General features: G+C 47.4%; 1 protein-coding gene and 1 long non-coding RNA gene across 2 annotated transcripts in view; both read right to left on the reverse strand.

Moving 5' to 3' along the window:
- Window positions 1-2,110, reverse strand: part of LOC109308476 — a 7,621-nt gene extending 5,511 nt beyond the window's left edge. The window contains exons 1-2 of the long non-coding RNA XR_002100624.1: window positions 2,100-2,110; window positions 1,164-1,166 (exon numbers count right to left, since the gene is read on the reverse strand). This is a non-coding gene — a long non-coding RNA (uncharacterized LOC109308476). The remainder of the gene's footprint in view (window positions 1-1,163; window positions 1,167-2,099) is intronic.
- The window catches only part of MCF2L2 (MCF.2 cell line derived transforming sequence-like 2), a 268,026-nt gene that overhangs the window by 227,413 nt on the left and 21,652 nt on the right, over window positions 1-18,961 (reverse strand).

The raw sequence follows: 18,961 nt of genomic DNA on the forward strand, positions 1-18,961 counted from the left end.
ATGACCACATCCTTAGCCCTCACTGCCTCTGTAAGCTGACCTAAGAATTCCTGGTCGAGCTCTTCTCCCTGGTTGGGAGGTCTATAGTAAACTCCCACCGTTAGGTCTCTCTCCCCTGGACTGCCTTTTACTCTAACCCAGAGCACCTCAGAGTGCCCCCTCCCTGTCACAGCAGAAAAGGCGCTCAAGCCAGTGCCTGGGAAAACTGTTCCCTTGCAAGGGACTGCATTTGCTCTCAGCACCGTACAGTCTCTTCTTTCAAGTAGCTCTCAAGCAGCAACGGAGAGTGCCACCATAGACGCTGGTTTGGGGCTGGCTGTACCCGCTACACACTTCTCAGCCTGCCATCCAGCAGCTCCTGGCCTCAGTTAGTCACGCCTCCTGGATGCAGCCCAGATAACTACAAAGCAAATCCCAATGGACAGAAGCTGCTTTTCAAAGGAGTAGCAGTGGCATATTAAACCCAGGAGGCTGATATTGTCGTTCACTGGTCTCCGTGTGTCACACCTTCCCTTCTGTGCCTGCTCCAGGAAGGGCGGGAGTCTGTTATATCTAAGACCTGGTTCTTCAGCTCACTGTCTATCTCACTGCGCAGGAGTGGGGAAGCCCTTACAACATGGCTGTACTCACTCAGAGATAATTCCCACAGGCGGCAGACTTGAGTCAGGGTACTGGCTCAGTCCCTTAAAAATAGGACCTGAAGCACTGTGATCCAGACTCTGCAATAAGCCTGGTTAGCTGCTACCTGTTTCAGAAACCCATCACTGCCAGCTGAGATATCTCCATCGACTGGCACTACAGGCATCCTAACTCAGGATGTACTAGGTACACATATAGCCAGATACCCCTAGGGAGCTCAGTTCACCCTCGGTTAATCCCTTTGATTACACCAGGCATGGATTAAGGCTGGCGTTGAGGACATCACAAAGGATACAGAGACCCTGTGTCAGGCTGTCTGCTCCTATCTGGCATGTGACAAGGAAGAATGAATACAGGCTGCCCCCGCACCAAGCAAATGGCAGTGCCCTCAGCAACAGCACAGCTGTAGCTGCTGGATCCCCTTGCTACCCCACATTGTAGTCCTGCAGCATTTCTCCCTGTGAATATTCACATCCTCTTTCAGCTCTGATGCTGGGTTAGCTCTGGGCTAGGGGTGTTTCGACTGGCTCTTGCAGGGGCTGAGAAACTTGGAGATCAAATGATGGAGAAAACATCACAAACACTGCGCTCCAAGATGAGCACTTAGGGGCACTAGGGGTCTGGTCAGCAAGCACAGGAGGAGGCAGGCAGAGACTGCCCATGTCCAGACCTCACTGGCAGCAACCAGTCACCCACTGTCTCACTGACTTCAGTGGGATCGGGGTTTGCGCAGTGGTTGGGAACCCATGGAGCAGTAGGGGTGAGGAGGCCCAGCACTGAAGATGCCTCACTTCAGACCCAAGAGTGATTTCATGCTTCATTCCAGACCCCCAGTAAAGGCTGTTCCCAGTCAGCCTACCTGTAAGGGTGTACCTGATCGTTTAGCATCTACCGGTGTGCAGCTGGCTCCAGAAACTGGCCTACCTTAGCCACGCTGGGCTCAGGTGGGCTTTTGACTTTTAACAACTAAGCTAAACCCTCCTGCTTTTATAGCTCAGTCTAGCAGGGGTCTGCAAGTCAGATCTTCATGCAACAACCCAATGCCTCACGATGCCCATGTACTGACGGAGCACTAATGCAGCTGATAGAGAAACTGATAGAAACTGAGGCACGCTGTTTTTGTTTTTTAAGAAAAATTTTCATGTCCCAGGTCAAATTAGCCAGATCAGGTCCAAATCCATCTGAATCATTCAGGAACCATACGTGGCCCTGCTACCAGGAAGTATCCTCCATCCCAGCCTGGGGCTTCAGATACTTCCATATCCTTTGGCAGGCATCCTATATGCAGGCCCACAGGAAACTGGGATCAAAATTTACACGTCACATCTACCCAGTCCCCACACACAGGAGGACCAACAACACCGTCATGTGAAGTACGGGCTTTCTGTGGTGGGAAGGTATGTGTGCTGTATGAAGTCCGTCAGCCCATCCGACAGCAGCTGCTGTCTCAGGTATTACACTCCCACTTTGCTGCAGAATTCCCACACTTCCCTCCTGCTCCGCAGCTATGCATTTTTCCATCTCTCTATATTAAATGTTAAGAAAAGACAGAGCTGAAGAGACCTGGAGAGAGCAGGGGAGAGAGAGAGAGAGAGAGAGAGAGAGAGACCAAAAGGCAGTAGGTAAGGTAATTCGTTATGGAGGTTAATGGTATGAAAGAGCCATGGCCCTCTACTGTCATCCCACTCAATGCAGCCACTGCAGGGAAAAGTAAGTAACCATGCAAGGAACAAGGAATTTTTCAGAAAAAAATCTCTGCTGAGGAGGGCACCGAGGACAGTAGCAGGAGCTTGGCAGCTCTCTGGGGCTGACTTTATCTTTTTGTTCTGGTTTGTGCAGCACCTAGCATAGTGGGGCCATGGTCTACAAATGGGGCTCCTGGGCATCCTGACAACATGCAAAAATAACTAACTTAAATGCCCCATTTCATCAGCTTTGCAGTAAGATCCCTTACCACCTCTCCTCAGAAGTACTCAGGGGTTTGGAAGGCAGAAGGCATCATTGCAAATGAGGAAATGGAAGCAGAAACAAAGTCAAGTGACCTGCCCAGGGTCATAGAGTGAGCCTGTGGCAGGCCCAGGGTCACAACCCAGGTCCTGTCATTACTAAACAGTTTTCTCCCTTTCCATCTTCCCTGCCTCATTATAAGTGTCACAACATGTTTTTCTTTTGCATAATTGAATAAAGATGCCTCCATCAGATGCCTGCACTTCAGCATTAGCTTCTTGCCACCTGAATGTTTGCAATTTAAGTGGGCCAGCATCTCAACTAGTCTGAATGGTCATAGTATTGACTTCAAAGGAGCACCGTTGCTTTACTCAATCTGAGCATCATTTGACTTTAAAGGTTTAGTGCAGAGCAGGTGCTGGATGGTGTCTCAAGTTAACCTAATGAAGACAGAAACAGGCAGCTGAAGAAAACCTGGCCCGAACAGGCTCCCTAATAGCAGCTTTGCTCACAGTCTTCCTGTAGCCTCTGCATTGCAATGGACTAGTGATATCTCGTGTGGCAACCTGCCTATAAGGTGCCCAGTCCAAAAGGCAGCAGAGCAGATGCTTTTTACCTCCCACAGCTGAAGGAATCAAAGGGGTTAATTCCATCTAAGCCAGTCAGTATTAAATGCACAATCTCTCTTCTACTAGAGTGAATGATTTTTCTGGGACTTACTTCCCACAGGTATTTGCTCTGAATGAGCCAGGCCTGGACGGGTTTCCCTGGGAACTGTAACCATGGTAAAACTCTCATAGCATCCTCTTTACTTACAGGGAAGAAAATGATTAACAGCTACACCAACACAGTGGTTCTCAGCCTTGTTGGGCTCAAGGCCTCCTTCAGAAAATGTCAGCTGTTCACTTCCACTCATGTTGTGACTTGTGGAAAAAATAATACAGCAATTCTGCTGCTGCGGTACAGACCTCATCCGGCAAAAGTCTCCCTGGGTCCTAGGCAGCGCAGAACAGTTTCAAATGCAGAAGTTTGTAATGCAACAAGTCTTGGCGTTTAATGGAAATGTTTTTCTTTAAAGCCCCAGCTCCAGGAGTCAACTGAGGAGGGGAGAAACTCTCATCACCTTTTTCTTTTAGGAAAGCTTTTACCCCTTATGGCTGCCGATAAAACGTGAGCACCAAAGACTTAAAATTAAGATGGTTAATAAAGGTAAATGCATAAATAACAGCAGCAACAACAACAGAAAGCTTCTGTTGTTATCAATTATGAAGATAATTGTGATGATCATAACCATGATAATAATAACTGATGCCATCAGGATTGTGCCATTGCTCAGGGCCTAACCCAGGATTTTTTGAAGCCTGATGTTGCTAATTTTGATGCAGAGAGAAACCAGAGTTTATTTGGGTAGCTGTTTGGAGGACGCAGCTCCCCACATCTTCAGCTATTTCATCCCTAGGCCTTCTGGCATGCTAGAAATGTTCATTTGTGACACGGTTATTGCGGAAAGTATTTGCTCCATTTTGGAGACGGGGAAACTGAGGCAGAGAACAGCGCTGTGAGTTCTCTGCTGAAAGAAAGTAAAATGCTATCCCATGCCTCAGCCAGGCAGAATCATACAGGACATGGGAGGAGGGAGAGTTTAGACTAGGTTCATTTTTGGCCTACTGAAATCAGAATCGTGACAGTGTCCCTCAGATAATCGACCTAGGGCCTGCTATTCAGCACATGGCTCTGGAAGGCGTCTTCCAGGTCATGGAGGTGAGTCTCCTGCCTCCCACCAGTTTTCACAAGAGAGTTGTGCACACACATTCTCAGGCCAGTCAGAGACACCCCCCCAGTAGGTTTCTAACTTTCTACGAATGTCAGGTCTGATGGTTATTTTTGTTAAGGTCTTGAATATCTGCCATGATCAGTGGAGCCGGACACCTGGCAACTAAGATCAGAATCAGGCCGGTTCTCATAATTATTTAGAGCTGCTTCTTAGCAGCAAGCATTAGGAAGAGACTCAAGAGCCCCATCAAGAACATTCAAGATTTCTTTGCAGACAATTTCCCAGGACCACTACTAAGCAGAGATGATCTCCCCTCCTCCCCCATCAAAGAAGCTGTACGTACCTTTCCCTGCTGTGCACTCAAGTCCAATGCACTTCCCCAGGAAATCGTAGTAGGACCTCATTTCTCCTTCCGTTATTCGCACCAGAGTGTAGGGTGGGTACCTGAGCACCTGTTGACCACATTTCTGACACCTAGAAGCCATTTGCTGAGCCAAGAGGAATCTCATCAGGAATTTGCTCTCACTGTTTGTCTGCCAGTATCCAGCTTGGCTCGTAGACTTTCAATCCAGGCTGGTGACTTTATCCCACTTCGGTTCATTCAGGGTCATCATAGCATGCAGAAAGCTTGCCGCTGCAATTGGCTAAGACTTTGATAGGCTTATTGATGTGTTTGTTTCTCTCTACTTGCCGTCCCCTATCAGTTTACATGACTCTGTCATTTAGAAAGAAAGCCATGAACCCAGGCACAGCCCATGCCCTGAATGACTTATCATTAATTTATAGCCAGTACAAGCTAGAACAGAGAAAGAGGAGCCTCGAATACAATTACAGTATCACTGAGCATCAATTCCATGAGATCACAGCAAGCATGGTTGCTAGTAATACTGCTTCAGAGACGGTTTTCTAATGAAGTCTCTCATTATTAAAATGCAAAGAAGTCTTAAATCTACATGTACTTACTGATTCAAGTTTATTACTTTGGAGCTTCACTCAGCCTGGACAGTGGAGCCCAACCATTCTGTCAAGCTGTGAAACCACTTCTGTGATTGTATTTACCTGAATCCAAGATGAGGTTTTTTTCCCCCCATTCAACACAGGGGGGAAAAAAACCCTTGTCTTGGACTGGAGTACAAGGTGGTGGGGGCAGGCCAACTGACCTGGACTCAGAGCTGTAGCCACTGGCCCTCCACAGCATCAGCCCCTACTGCCCTTACCCTCCATTGCAGCTCTGCCTCTGCTGTAGCCGGGGGCACAGAGCCCATAGTGGCTTGAGCCCTGCCTGGTCAGGCAGCCGCGGCAGCAACAAGAGCACACTGTTGGCTCATATACAGCCCCCACCTGGTGCTGGGGCTACCACTGCTACAACCACTGCTGAATAATATCTGTGTTGCATAGGTGGGCCTGCTGGAAGTTTACTGAGTGGGAAAGTCACATTCCTGTTTCCCCAGTGCTCAAATGGGGACAGTGCCTCGCTGGAAGACCTAATTAGTAGATTCATGTTTGTGCCGCACGTAGGGATTCCCACCAGGAACCTCCTACAAGGAAAAATATTCAAGTGATAGTTATTTTACATTAGCATAAATATAATTTTCAGCATCTAAACATAAAAGGGGAACCAGCAGCACAGAGGCAAAGTGATTTTCCCAGCATCAAAATCAGAAGCCAACAAAGAGCTGGGACAGAACCCAGAAGTCTTGCCTTCTAGCCCCCAGCTCCAACGACTAGGCTGTTTTCCCTATCTTTATCTCCCAGATGCTCTTCCTATGCTGACAAACAACACTGTGTAACCCATAAAACCAGCTCCTCTGCTTACACATGTATCTTATCTTATCCCTTTACCTGCACATGTAAGATACCCTTGGAGACGGGTCTGTCTAGTGGAAAAGGGAACACTGGACTAAGAGCAAATCATCAGTGTGGACATCCCTGAGGGCGATGTACCAAAGTGGTGTAGCTGCATGGGCCTCCACGCTCCGTCAGTGAGCATCCCTGGGAAGGAGGGCGGGGAGTGCAGTAGCTGCATTTCAATGGACCACTGCAAACCACAGCACCGGACCAAAAAATCTTTCAGTGTGTGTAAGTCTGATCCTTCCCACTGATGTGCATTACCACTGATCCCTGGAGATACCGTTGTTTGCCTTCGCGCCCCCATTCCAAGTGAATACAGCTTGATTTGATCTGCTATGCATTTTGCAACAGGATTCACACAGCAGATGGGATCTTTTCTGGGGAGGAAAAGCTGATACAATTCTGTGGCAACAATGGACCAAGTGAGGAGGTTGTGCCTGCTTGTTTTAGAGGCACAAGGATTTCACTCATGTGCCCAAGAGAATCTTGGGCAACAGCAAGGAGAGAAAACTGCAGCTGATGAGACCTCCTTTTGCTACATGTGCAAGTGTGGTGGCAGGAACACACTATTAATTACCTCAGGGTCATAACTTATCCTTATGTGCTTAACTTAAAACAATCGAGGGTGGGGAATAGGTTCTCATTTCTTGCCTCCTGCAGGGCCTCGCACAGCACTCCAGTGGGTCAACTACTAAATAGCCTCTTGTAGGCCTGATCAGAAGGATAAAATCAACTTTTTTTTAATCCAACTATAAGGACAAAAGAGAGGCAACTCACTCTCCCTTGATGGGCAAGATGAATTTTTGCAGGCCCGAGACACATAAATCGCCTGAGTTCATCATTTCTATTAAGAAAAGGAGATGTATTTATACGGAAGGCAAAGAGACTTGTACTCCACCTTCCAAAACAGTCCCCTGACTAAACATTTCTGTGTGATTTCACCCTTTTCACTGTTGTGCTTATCTGCCCTCTGAATTATTTGTTAACGATATTAGAACAGGTTGAACTATAGACCAGGAAGAGCAATGTTTTTTCGTGGCTTCTTCAGGCTTCCCCACCAAGACTCTGATAAACCACTGCTCATTTTAGTAGGTAGAAAAGCCAGCTCCTTTTCATATAAGCACAATGCTCAGCACTGGCACAAACCCCTAGGATCATAGGGATGGAGGGGACTTGACCTCCAGGGGATCAAGTCCAGCCCCCTCCCCAACACAGACGCATCATGTTCCTGTACTATCCCAGAGAGATGCAAGCCGAACCTCTACTTGTAAATCGCAAGTAAAGAAGACTTTACAGCTTCCCTAAGATGCTTTTTCCATTGTCTGACAGCTCTTCCAGTGAGGAAGTGTTTCTGTGATTAAATCCAAATCTTTTTTAGGTTCTATACAAAGATATTGATCCCAGGGCTCAGGCCAGACCTTTACAAACAGGAAAACATTCCTCTTTTTTTTATTCTGCTCCACTGATTGAATTTCCAGTTAATCTGGTTATTAACCACGAAGCAGGATCCTCCTACTGTGAACAAAAAAATCACTGCCTCAACCATTGTTTTAAGGCCTGAAGATCTGAGAGAGAAGAATGAAAAGCTATCTTCACTGGTGGCAGTAATGGGGAGGGTACCGCATTATTTCAGTCTCTCTGTGTTGCAATATAGCATACAACTCCAGGAATGCCTGACATCATATCAGGTCCAAAATCCCATTACACTGATCTGCTTAGGAATATTTCCCCATGACAGGCAAAGCAGTTTTGGTTGCTCACGGTCATTGCAATACAGGCCCTATCAGTTTGGGTTTACAATGCTCCACAGACCAGCTGCCAAAGATGAGGTTGAGAAGGATAAACAGGCAGCCTCACTGGGACAAATGGATTTAAAATCCTGAAAACATCTGGATTTGCCAAGCACCTGCCCTATCATTTTAAGCAACAATGGCAGATTAACAAGGTGGCTGGAAGTCAGGGAGGGAAGGGGAACCTTCATAAGATGAGCTAGATATATACCCAAGAAATGCCCAAGATGGTGGCACAAAGTTAAAACAGCTCCAGGTGCAAGGTTGGGCTGCCAAGTTACTGCTGTTTTACATGGTGGCCAAGCCTAGAAGATCAGATAAGGATAGGGGCTTCATTGCATTAAACACATATAGTGAAACAGTGCTGCTACCCTGAAGAATTTAGCATCCAAGAGGGATAAATGGGCAACAACAGATGGGTACAAGGGAAAGGTGGGTACATGTAGTATCTGGGAACAGGTTATGGGTAGTGCAGTGGGCCAGGGCCACAGCCCCCTGAGTAAATGCATTCCTAACTACCATAAGTTCCTTGAGGTTGCCCAGACTTCACTGCAAGAAGTGGACAGCACTGACAGAGCTCTGGAGACCTGAGGGCATCATGTAGAGAGAGTTCAGAGGCCAGTACTTAGCCCCTGTGCACAACCACTGAGTTGCCATTTAGTCCTGGTTGTAATATTTAGCTTCTCTGCACCCGTTTCCTTGAAGCAGTCTCAAGTAAACCTCATAATATCACAAACCGAAGACTGGAATTGCCTGAGCATTGTGATCCAACCACTGCATCACAGCGCCTCTAGCATAGCCCTCCGTAGTCCATATATTCTGCAGTTATTTTTTGTACATAAATGGCTTTGTGCAGAATTGTGCAAAGCTTGCCCATTTCAGCAGGGTCTGCAAAGATTTTCCCCACCTTCCCCAAGTTCAACTTGGAGTTTAGGGTCTAATAAAAGCTCAAAAGCAGAATCGCTCATTGTACAAGTATTTGCAGCCCCTGCTGCAGGAGAGAAACTTGGCATGAGTCACAGCTGGGTTTGACCACTCAGACACTGATTTGGCAAGTGCTAGAGGTGCTTCATTTCCAGCTGGGTTGGAGTCCTGGCACCCGCCCTTTGGGAGACTGAAAAATGACAGTGTTTCATACTGTCCTCACCAAGGCTCCAGAGGTTTAGAGAAGATGGTACCATATGTGGTTTTTGGCCTCTTCACTTCAGGACTCCACCTTCCTTAGCAGGGGAGGAAGCACCCCTTTATCAAGGTATGCATATAGTCCCCATTAGCACAGAATCCCATTCAAGATCTTGCACCTGCTTCTTTTCACAGGGCTCCTGAAGTAGGGCAATGCTCTCCTTCATCTCAGAACTGGGAAACAGAGAGACTTTCTCAAGGTCAGGCAGGAAAGCTGTGGCATAGCAGGGAACTGGACCTAGTCTCCTGATTCCCAGGCTAACATCCTTGCCCTGGGGCCATCTTTTTCCCAGCCCCTTCCCTGCAACCAGAACTCTGGCAATGTGGAAAGCCAACAATAATTTTGGTAGCACCTCTCTAATGAGGACCCTTGCAAAGCCTTTCCACCCTCACTGTGTTCTGCAGATCAGCAGCCTCCCCATTCTACATGGTCCATGGTAGGCGCAGCCTGTTCTGTTGTGCTGTCTGGTTTAAATTAGATTCAAGGAAGGTTGAAATCAGATCATGGATAAAAATAGCACCTCAAAAGGCTACTGATAGTCCTGCCTCTGCACGTGCTGATTTCTAGCTGGTCAGCGAAAAATATCCACTAAAGGTACAATGACAGGGGGGAAGGGGAAAATATTCCTGTCTCTGTAACATCCGGTACTAGCTACTACAGGACAGGCAGCAAACTCCAGGCTGGATGGACCCTTAGCTGTTTGCTGTGGGATGATATTAATGCTCTGAATGCATCCAGCCTTTAAGGGTCGCTCTGTTCCTGTCAGATTTCAAAGGGAAAAGAGAACCTCCTATATAGCCCAATCTAACCACACGTTTGAGTTGCCCAGCCGACATACCTCTTAAATATCCCTCTTAAATACAACATGATGCAGCCAATATGACTGTCTTCATAAGGTGGGAACTGGGTCTGTCTTGGGTCTGGTACTGTTCAACACCTTCATTAATGATTTCGATGATGGGATTGATTGATTGAACACTTAGCAAATTTGTGGGTGGCACCAAGTTGGGTGGAGTTGCAGACACTCTGGAGGGCAGAGCTCGGATCCAGAATGACCCGAATAGCCTGGAGAAATGCTCGGCAGTCAATCAGATGAGATTCCACATGGACAAGCCCTTGAACTTGGGAGGGGATAACTGCATGCACAAATACAGATGAGGAATGACTGGCTAGGGTGCAGTACTTTGGAGAAGGACCTGGAAGTTACAGTGGACTGTAAGGGGAATCGGAGCCAACAGTGTGCTCTTGTTGCAAAAAAGTCAATGGTGTACTGGATTGTATTAACAGGAGTGTCACCTGCAAATCAAGTGAAGAGATTCTTTGGCACTATTCAGGACTGGAGAGGCATCACCTGGAGTACTGTGTCCAGTATACGGCCCCGCACTTCAAGAAGGATGTAGACAGATTGGAGAGTCCAGCGCAGAGCAGCAAAAATGATTAGGGGCCTGGGAAGCAAGTCTTAAGGGGAAAGGCTGAAGCACTAGGGTTATGTAGTCTGGAGAAGAGAAGACTGAGGGGGGATTTCATAACAGTCTTCAAATACCTGAAGGGTGACTACAGAGAGGATGGAGATGGGCTTCTCTGGGGCTGTCGGGGCCAGGACTAGGAGCACGGGCCTCAAACTGCAGCAGGGGACGTGTAGGTTGGAGATTAGGAAGAACTTTCTGACTAAGAGGGCGGTCAAGCATTGGGACAGGCTATGTAGAGAAACTGTGGAATCTCCATCCTTGGACATTTTCGAGAACAGGTTGGACAGGCATGGCTGGGATGGTTTAGTCTGAGACAATCCTGCCTTTAGCAGGGGGCTGGGACCAGATGACATGGGGAGTCCCTTCCAGCTCTACTTTTCTGTGATAAAAAAAAAAGTTTTCTTTTCAGTTCTTTAGTCCATACAAATGAGTCAAAGCTTACTGGTGTAAATAAGGAGTAGCTAAGCCACGTTTTTAAAGAAGGCCTCCTCAGATGTGCCCCAACATTTTTGGTAGCCTGCCTGTAGTCAGGTACAGCAGTGCAATAAGGGAAGGATGCTTGTTACCCTCTCTGCACCCACTAGCAAGTTTTGTGCTGAATACAACAGCAACCCTGTGTGTGTCCTTCTTCAGTCAGCATCTGTAGAGAGTCATAAAGCAGCATCTTCATGTAGTGTAAAACCAGTGCAGCTCTATCGGCTTCAATAGAGCAAGATTGATTTATACCAGCTGAGAATTCAGCCCCCGGTTCTGATAAGATAAGAGGTAATGCTTAGTCTAACAGGAGCCTTGGAGGCAAATGCTTTCTGCTGGCCAGAATAGATTAACTTAATAAATCCATTTAAGGTACATCTATTTGTATCACACATCCATTTATGGACTCTGTTCTCAAAGGATTTGCATTTACGTTGCTGAACTAGAATGAGGCTTCAATCCTGCTTTGTAACCTTCTGGTGCTTTCCAGCCAAGTGCTCATAGCTAGGAAAGACCCCCTATGAAGTCGTGAAGTGTTATCCACTGAATAGGAGATCAACTGAAATGCTGAGGGTAAAGACAAGGTGTTCAAAAGAAGCAATCAGTTTGGGGTTCCCACTGGTTAGGGCAGGGGTGGGCAAAATGCAGCCTGCGGGCCAGATGCAGCCCTCCAGGATCTGGCCTGTGGGGCCCCTAAAAATTTAGAAAAATAATATTTATCTGCCCCGGCTGCCTGTCATGTGGCCCTTGAAGGCTTGCCAAAACTCAGTAAGCGGCCCTCCGCCCAAAGTAATTGCCCACCCCTGGGTTAGGGGCTCAACAGGACACACTGTGGGCTTGATTTTTTTTAAGTGAGGAAAACACAGCAACAACAGCAGCTTCTGGCAGTGCCCTGGGGCAGCCATTACAGTATTTCCAGGGTTGCTATGTGTGAACATGAGTGGGGATGGAGAGCTGAAGAGTGAGGGCTGAGAGAAGGAGCAGGGGGGCTTAGGAAAGACATACTGTATGCGACACCCCAACTGGCCAATATACAGGCTTGTTAGCCAGGCCTCAGTAGTATGCCAGGACTTAGAACAAATTTTGGAGGACAAGAAAAAGACTTGGAGGGAAAAGAAAAGTAGGACCAGATGGCATATGGGTTTATGGAGGGTAGATCATACTGGACTACCTTAATAGCTTTCTTTGATAAAGAATGGGCATTTTAGACACTGAAGATCTGGTCTAGTCTAATTGGATTTCAGTATAGCATTTGGCACAGTGCCACATGGGAAATGAGCTGAGAGAAGATGGACATCGATACAATAATTGGAAAAGAGTAAGTAACTGGCAACAGAGGAAATGATGTAGCCGCTGTACTGAAATGGGATCTATCAGGCTGGAGGGAGATTGCCTGTGGAGTTGTCCAAGCATTGGCCTTGGTACTTAAAGATTTTCATGAATGATCTTGGCACAGAAAGTAGGTGTTTACTAATAGTAGTGTTGATGTGCTGATGTTGCCATGACGGTCCAGGAAATAAACAAGAAGCAAGATTTTGCGTGGGTGATATCTTCTATCGGCCAACTGCATTGCTGGATAGGTATAAGGAAGCTTTCAGTATCTCAGTACCCTTCCTGGGGTACTATGAATCCCAAGAAGGGTAATGTAATACCTAAAAGCTTGTTATGTCAATCCAACCAGCTGTCCCAATAAAAGATATCACTCACAGGAATTTTTGCTGCTCGCTGCTATTTACTAACGCAATTTACTGACCAGATGAAGTTGGGAGACATTATCAGTACGATGTTATATATGCGGAAGGCTTTAACAACCTGGAAAAGTAGACAATTAGAAAAGCAGATGAAATGTAATAGTATAAAGTGAAAGTTTGTGCACAGAGGGACCAATGGCAATAATTTTTACTTTATGCTGGGGGCTCAGAAGCTGCAAAGGACAGAAGAAAATAATAACCTGGGTGTATTACTTGATGGCAGGATGACTGTGAGCTGCCAGTGTGATGGGACCACAAAAAATGCAAGTGTAATTCTAGGATTCATCAGGTCAATTATTTGCATTAGACATACAGAAGCATTAGTGCCAGTGCTCAAAGTGCTCAGGAGACGTCACCGAGAATACCACACACCATTCTAGTCACCCACACTCAAGAACAGGTGCTGAAAAGGCCTAGTAGGATGAACAAAGGGATGCTGGGCCAATCAAACAAGAGACGGATATAAAAGCATACTTGAGAGAGGGATACTCCAGGTGGGTAGACAACAGGAAAGGAGGAGAACTAAGCTACAAAGAAGTAACAAAGAACAAAGAAGTAAATTTAGCCCGGAAAACAGTGGGGAGAGGGGAAGTGTTTAACTCTCAGGGCATTAAGGTTCTGGACCATCCTGCTGACAGGAACTAGGATGGGGGAAAACCAGGTTTTGATATATGTGTCAATGGGATTGTAGGACAGAGTTGCCTGCAATAGGAGGGCATGGGGCAGGCTGACTTCGGATGGCCTTCCAGCACTATGTTCCTGTGATTGTTCGGAAGTGCCAAGTACACAGCTCCTTCAAGTTTCACTTGGGGTTGGAAATGCTCAAGTACTTCTTAAGAAGTCAAGCCCTAACTACATCTCTTCTCGCTGTAGTATCTGAGCATGGCAGAATCCCCTTAGGAGGTATTCAGAGTCAGAGGGTGATCCAAGACTCAAGAAAGACTGAATCACTTGCCCAAGGTCACAAAAAGAGTCAGTAGCAGAGTGGGGAAATGCACATAAGTACCCAAAATCATAAACTATAGTCTTAACAACAGGACAGTCCTTCCTTCTATATGACTTGCTTGGACCACACCACAGGTAAGCTGCAGACCCAGGAACAGGATTCAGAGAGGTCAGCTCCCAAGGAGATGCTTTAACAAGCAACTTTAAATCCAGTCTTCAAATCTTTTTATTAACTCTGCTTTTCTCATCTCTGGAGTTTGGCAGCTTTCTGACCACTTGACTGGCAGTTTGAGGACATCACAGACTTTGGATAATGACTAGGATTTTCCTGCAGCTAACATTTTTAGCTGGGGCTGTCCAGAGCTCAACCACTCCCACATTAAAGACTGGAGTTAAAATCAGCTCCAGCAGAAGCTAGTCCAAACCCCACCAAGGCCAATGGGAAATGCCTCTGCAGTCACCAGGGCTGCATTTAGCCCTGCTGTTTCCAGACTCCAGCCATCAAAACAGGGCAGTTTCATTGCTTAAATTACTCCCTTTGCAGAAAAGCAGCAGTTGAAATGCTTAACAGTTAAACAGCCTTTGCTCCCATGTTACCATTACCCAGGGACAGCCCATAACAGGGTTTCTGAAGACCTGGCAGCAGATGCAAAGAGGCAGTATAGAACAGATTTCATAGACATTAGGGCTGGAAGAGACCTTGGGAGATCATAGAGTCCAGTTCCTTGCCCCAGGGGCAGAAGTCAGTTGAGGTCAAAGGATCCCAGCAAGATAGGCATTCAAATGTTTCTTAAAAGTGTCCAGAGTAGGTGCTTGCACTGCCTCCGGCGGCAGTCTATTCCAGGCCTTTGGGGCTAGGACAGTAAAGAAGTTTTTCCTTATGTCCAGCCTAAAACAGTCTTGGAGGAGTTTGTGACCATTGGACCTTGTCATCCCTTGGGGTGCTCTGGTGAACAGGCGTTCACCCAGATCCTGATGCACACCCCTTATATAATAATAGGGTGCCACCAGGTCCCCCCTGAGCCCGTGCTTTTCCAGGCTGAAGAATCCCATGGCTCTCAGCCTCTCGTCATAAGGTCTGTTTTCCTCCCTCTGATCATGCACGTGGCTCTCCTCTGGACCATCTCAAGCTTCTCCACATCCTTCTTGAATTGTGGAGCCCAGAATTGGATGCAATACTCCAGCTGCGGTCTCACCAAGGCTGAGTACAGCAGGAGGATGACATCCTGAGATTTGCTTGAGAAGCATCTATGGATGCAAGCCAGGGTTTTTTTCGCTTTACCAGCTGCAGCATCGCAGTGATGGCTCATGTTCATCTTGTGGTCAGTCATGACCCCCAAGTCCCTTTCAGCCTTGGTGCTAGCAAGTGTAGCACTGCTGAGCCTATAAGCATGCTACAAGTTCCCCGAGGTGGAGTATCTTGCATTTGTCCATATTGAATGCCATCAGATTTTTATCCACCCACTTTCTAAGCCTATCAAGGTCAGCCACATCACCTGTTTTAAGGACTGCGCTGCTTATGTTATATCAAACTCCTCCGGGCACTTGTGCTGGCCAAGGAAGTGATTACACACACACACGCACCCTCCCTCCACTATAAACTGCTCTCATGGTGCATAAGAACTTCAAATGGCACACAGGAACGGGACACGTTCCCCAGGGCAGGTGCTGTTTTGAGGCACACTGCAAGCCATCAGTAGCACTAGGAAAGGTTGCTGTTGTAGAGCAGTCCAGGGGCCGCTCTGAATTATGCCAATGACTACTTCAAACCCTACTGCAGGCTGAGATTAACCAAACAGACAATTGGCTTATGCATTTACACTGTAAAAGTGAAGGCCACAGCTTGCCCTACTGTGCCCTACACAGCCCATAACATCAAACCTGAAATGATGTCTTAGGGACCTCAAAAGAACTACCATGCAGAATCAAGAGGCTTTTTGACAACCTGTATCAACCCAAATCATCAATGACATCAGGTATGTCCAATGACCCTATTTTGTCCAATTAAAATTGAGCACCAAAATCAAGTAATTACCCAGTCTTATATCCCTTAAGCCACCAGCTTATACCCCATCAAGACTGATTATCAGCTAGTAAGGATTGGAATTTAGGCCTATGAAATGAATTAGTAGTCTTGTCCAAACCACAAGCATCATGAAATGGCAGGGATACTCAATCACCCACTCATTCCCTAAAGATGTCTTGTCCTCCCTGGGAACTGGGCTGAGGTTTGTAGCTTTTTTTGTGCCATTGATTTAGAACAGGAGCATCCAGCCTGCAGGCTGAGGGCTGAAGATGACCCGAAAAACACACCTGGTTTCCCTCTTTCCTGCAGCTGCAACAGGGTAAAGAAAAAGCCAAGGCACTGCAGGTTTTCAAGGCTGGAGAACAGAGACAAGCAATTCAGATGCATCTCCCAAGAAAGCTACAAACTAAATGCAGGACAGGAGTATCTGACTGGGAGTCTGTGGTCTGTGCTATACATGGGGTCAGACCACTTTTGTCGATAGCTCTATCTGGCCTTTCAAACTATCAATCTCTGTCTCATTATCAGAATTTATTTTAAGGATGCAAATGTATGCAAATCAGACAAAGCCTCGCATCTTGGCTGCTGCCCTAGTGCTACATTGTTTGAGTACCCACAACCTTTCCCTTCCATGTGTCATATGGACCTATTCCTGTAGCATCTGAGAACGCCAGGTTTGCAACAGACTTTATCAAATCACTTTTTGTGTTCAGTCTGAGTAAAAATAAAGGATCTAATTGTTTAATGTGTTGGTAAATAAAGCATAATTGTTGTGTGCCTCCCCGGGCCCTGTAAATCTTCCCGTGATTCATTACGAATTATACTTCTCCCTTTACTTCAGTTGCTCAGCCATGTTAGCTCAGTATGCAGGGCATCAAAGAGTGGCAGATGTGGGAACAGGGGGTAGCATCATGCATTTTTCCTGCTTGTAGGCTCTGGCTCAGGGAAGGATATTTTAAAATGAGAATCTGGGACAACAATGGATAAAAGCAATCACCAGATCCTCTTCCTGTGTCTCTCATTCAGCCCAGGAGGTGACAACCATCTGGCTGTGAATAGAGAAGTAAGGGCCAAGTGTGGAAAGCTCCTCACACACAAGATACAGGGGAATTTTGCTCTGCCTAGTATACACAGAGATAGACAAATAGGACCGACCCAGATAGGCATAAAATCCACATCAGCTAAGTGCCGAACAGCCTTCAAATCATTTATACAGCCATTCTGGATATCCCCTTGTTAGAAAGCACCTACTGTTGTCCCCCCCTACACACACCCAGATGGCAGCTGAAGGCCAAAGTAGCACATCTAAGGTTGCACAGCAAGGCTGTGGCAGAAGTAGAAATTGAACCCAGGTAGCCCAGTTCCCAGCTGAGTTTTAACCACAAGGCCATCCTTCCCCTCCAGAGAGGTCTGCCAAGTAGGACTGTTGACCTACCAAGCTGCTCCAGGATCTGCACTGTCCCTTACAGACTGGTCTATTACAAAATCATCTTGCGATGCCCTTTCCTCCCACAGAGCTGAGACTGGATGAGGAGACCAGAGTTGGGGACCTGAGGCAAGGAGCTGAGGTAATAGGGAGCATTTGGGCAAAGACGTCTTGGACTAGGAGTAGACAAAAGGACAATGGAAGTAGGGCAATTGGGATGTGGATGGGTTGCCCACTCCAGGGACTGTCTAGGTGAGGAGAATGAGAGCGGGGTGAGAAGAGAGAACTGGGGAAAAGGCAGGTAGGCTTTGACGTGAGAGAGTAATCCTCCCCCAAGTCTGAAATGGGACCCCAGACACCGAGCATCACCTCAGCTCTCCGCTGTTACCAGTGGGACTCACCCCCAACGAGGATGACACCCTGCTACTGTTGGGACCCTTGAGGGAGAAGTTTGCATTTTTGAAAACCAAGGAAACGATGCACTAAAGCTATGCTACTAGAACCCGATTAAGGCTGCCACACCAAAGGCCCACAGGATCTATTATATCCAGGCAGAACAGAGGGGACCTTAGCTCTCAAAGTCTCTGCCAAAATACGCAGGTGACCCCAGGCCGCGTGAGCCTATTTAAAACAGTCCCCACCCCAGCCACCCGCAGTAGGATCTGGGGAATGGGGCAACTGCCCCTCAATGTCACCCACTGAGCTTAGGTTTGCTTCTGCAGAAGGGCTTAAGCGAACCCACCAGCCCCCAAACCTGCCATACGAAAGGTGTTAAAGATCCCATATGCCAGAGACTCAGGCCAGTAGTTAACTCCTCTGGAACAGGGCAGGGGCAGTGAATGCCTACAAGGCAGATGAAAGGCTCTGCACTTAGGCACATGAGGGGACCTGTTCTCCCTACAGATTTCAGGGTGACCAGGCCAGCATTTGAAATCCCCGGGATTTGTCCTTTCCATGGGTTGCGTCAGCACAACTCAGCATAAAACTAGTGCAGCAGAGCGGAGACATCAGTTCCCTTGGGTGAAATTCTCTCCCATGCAGGAGCCAGTGCAAGGCCGAGGCACCGTCCCACATCCTGTTCTCAGAGGCTGTGCTCCCACCCTCCTTGGGGCCCCACCCTGCATCTGCTTGAGAGGGAAAAGGGGTCAGGACAGAAGCACAACAGTGCACACAGCACTGCGGCTGTGGAAGAGCGGAAAAGTATCTCGTATGCATCTTTCACATAGGCTTCGGAGAGGGGAAGGGGCCTGGGAGATGCTGCAGGACCCCCAGTCTGACCCACTCCGCACCTCTGGGTATTGGGACCCACAGAAGATCATCTTCAGAAGAGCTCAGTACAACAGCCCTCTACTCTCTCCCTTAACTCCCTCCTCCAAAGTCTCTTTGCTCACAGGAGCGGAAGGGAGAAGCTGGTTCCCAATCCTTAGCCCCAGCAAACCTTCCCCTCAGCACAGCAAACTAAGAAATGGACACAGCGCTGTCAGTCTGAGCAGGGGCTCTTTCCTGCAGAGGCTCTCCTATGCAGCAAGGTGGGATCCTGAAGTAAGCCTTGCAATTCATAGAATCATAGAAGTAGGGTCAGAAGGGACCTTGTAGGTAGTTTCATAGTTTCATAGTTTCTAGGGTGGGAAGGGACCTGAGCAGATCATCTAGTCCGACCCCCTGCCATGGCAGGAAAGAGTACTG

Source organism: Crocodylus porosus, unplaced genomic scaffold (genome assembly GCF_001723895.1).
Source record: "Crocodylus porosus isolate Cpor-Errol unplaced genomic scaffold, CroPor_comp1, whole genome shotgun sequence".
Taxonomy (NCBI): Eukaryota; Metazoa; Chordata; order Crocodylia; family Crocodylidae; genus Crocodylus; species Crocodylus porosus.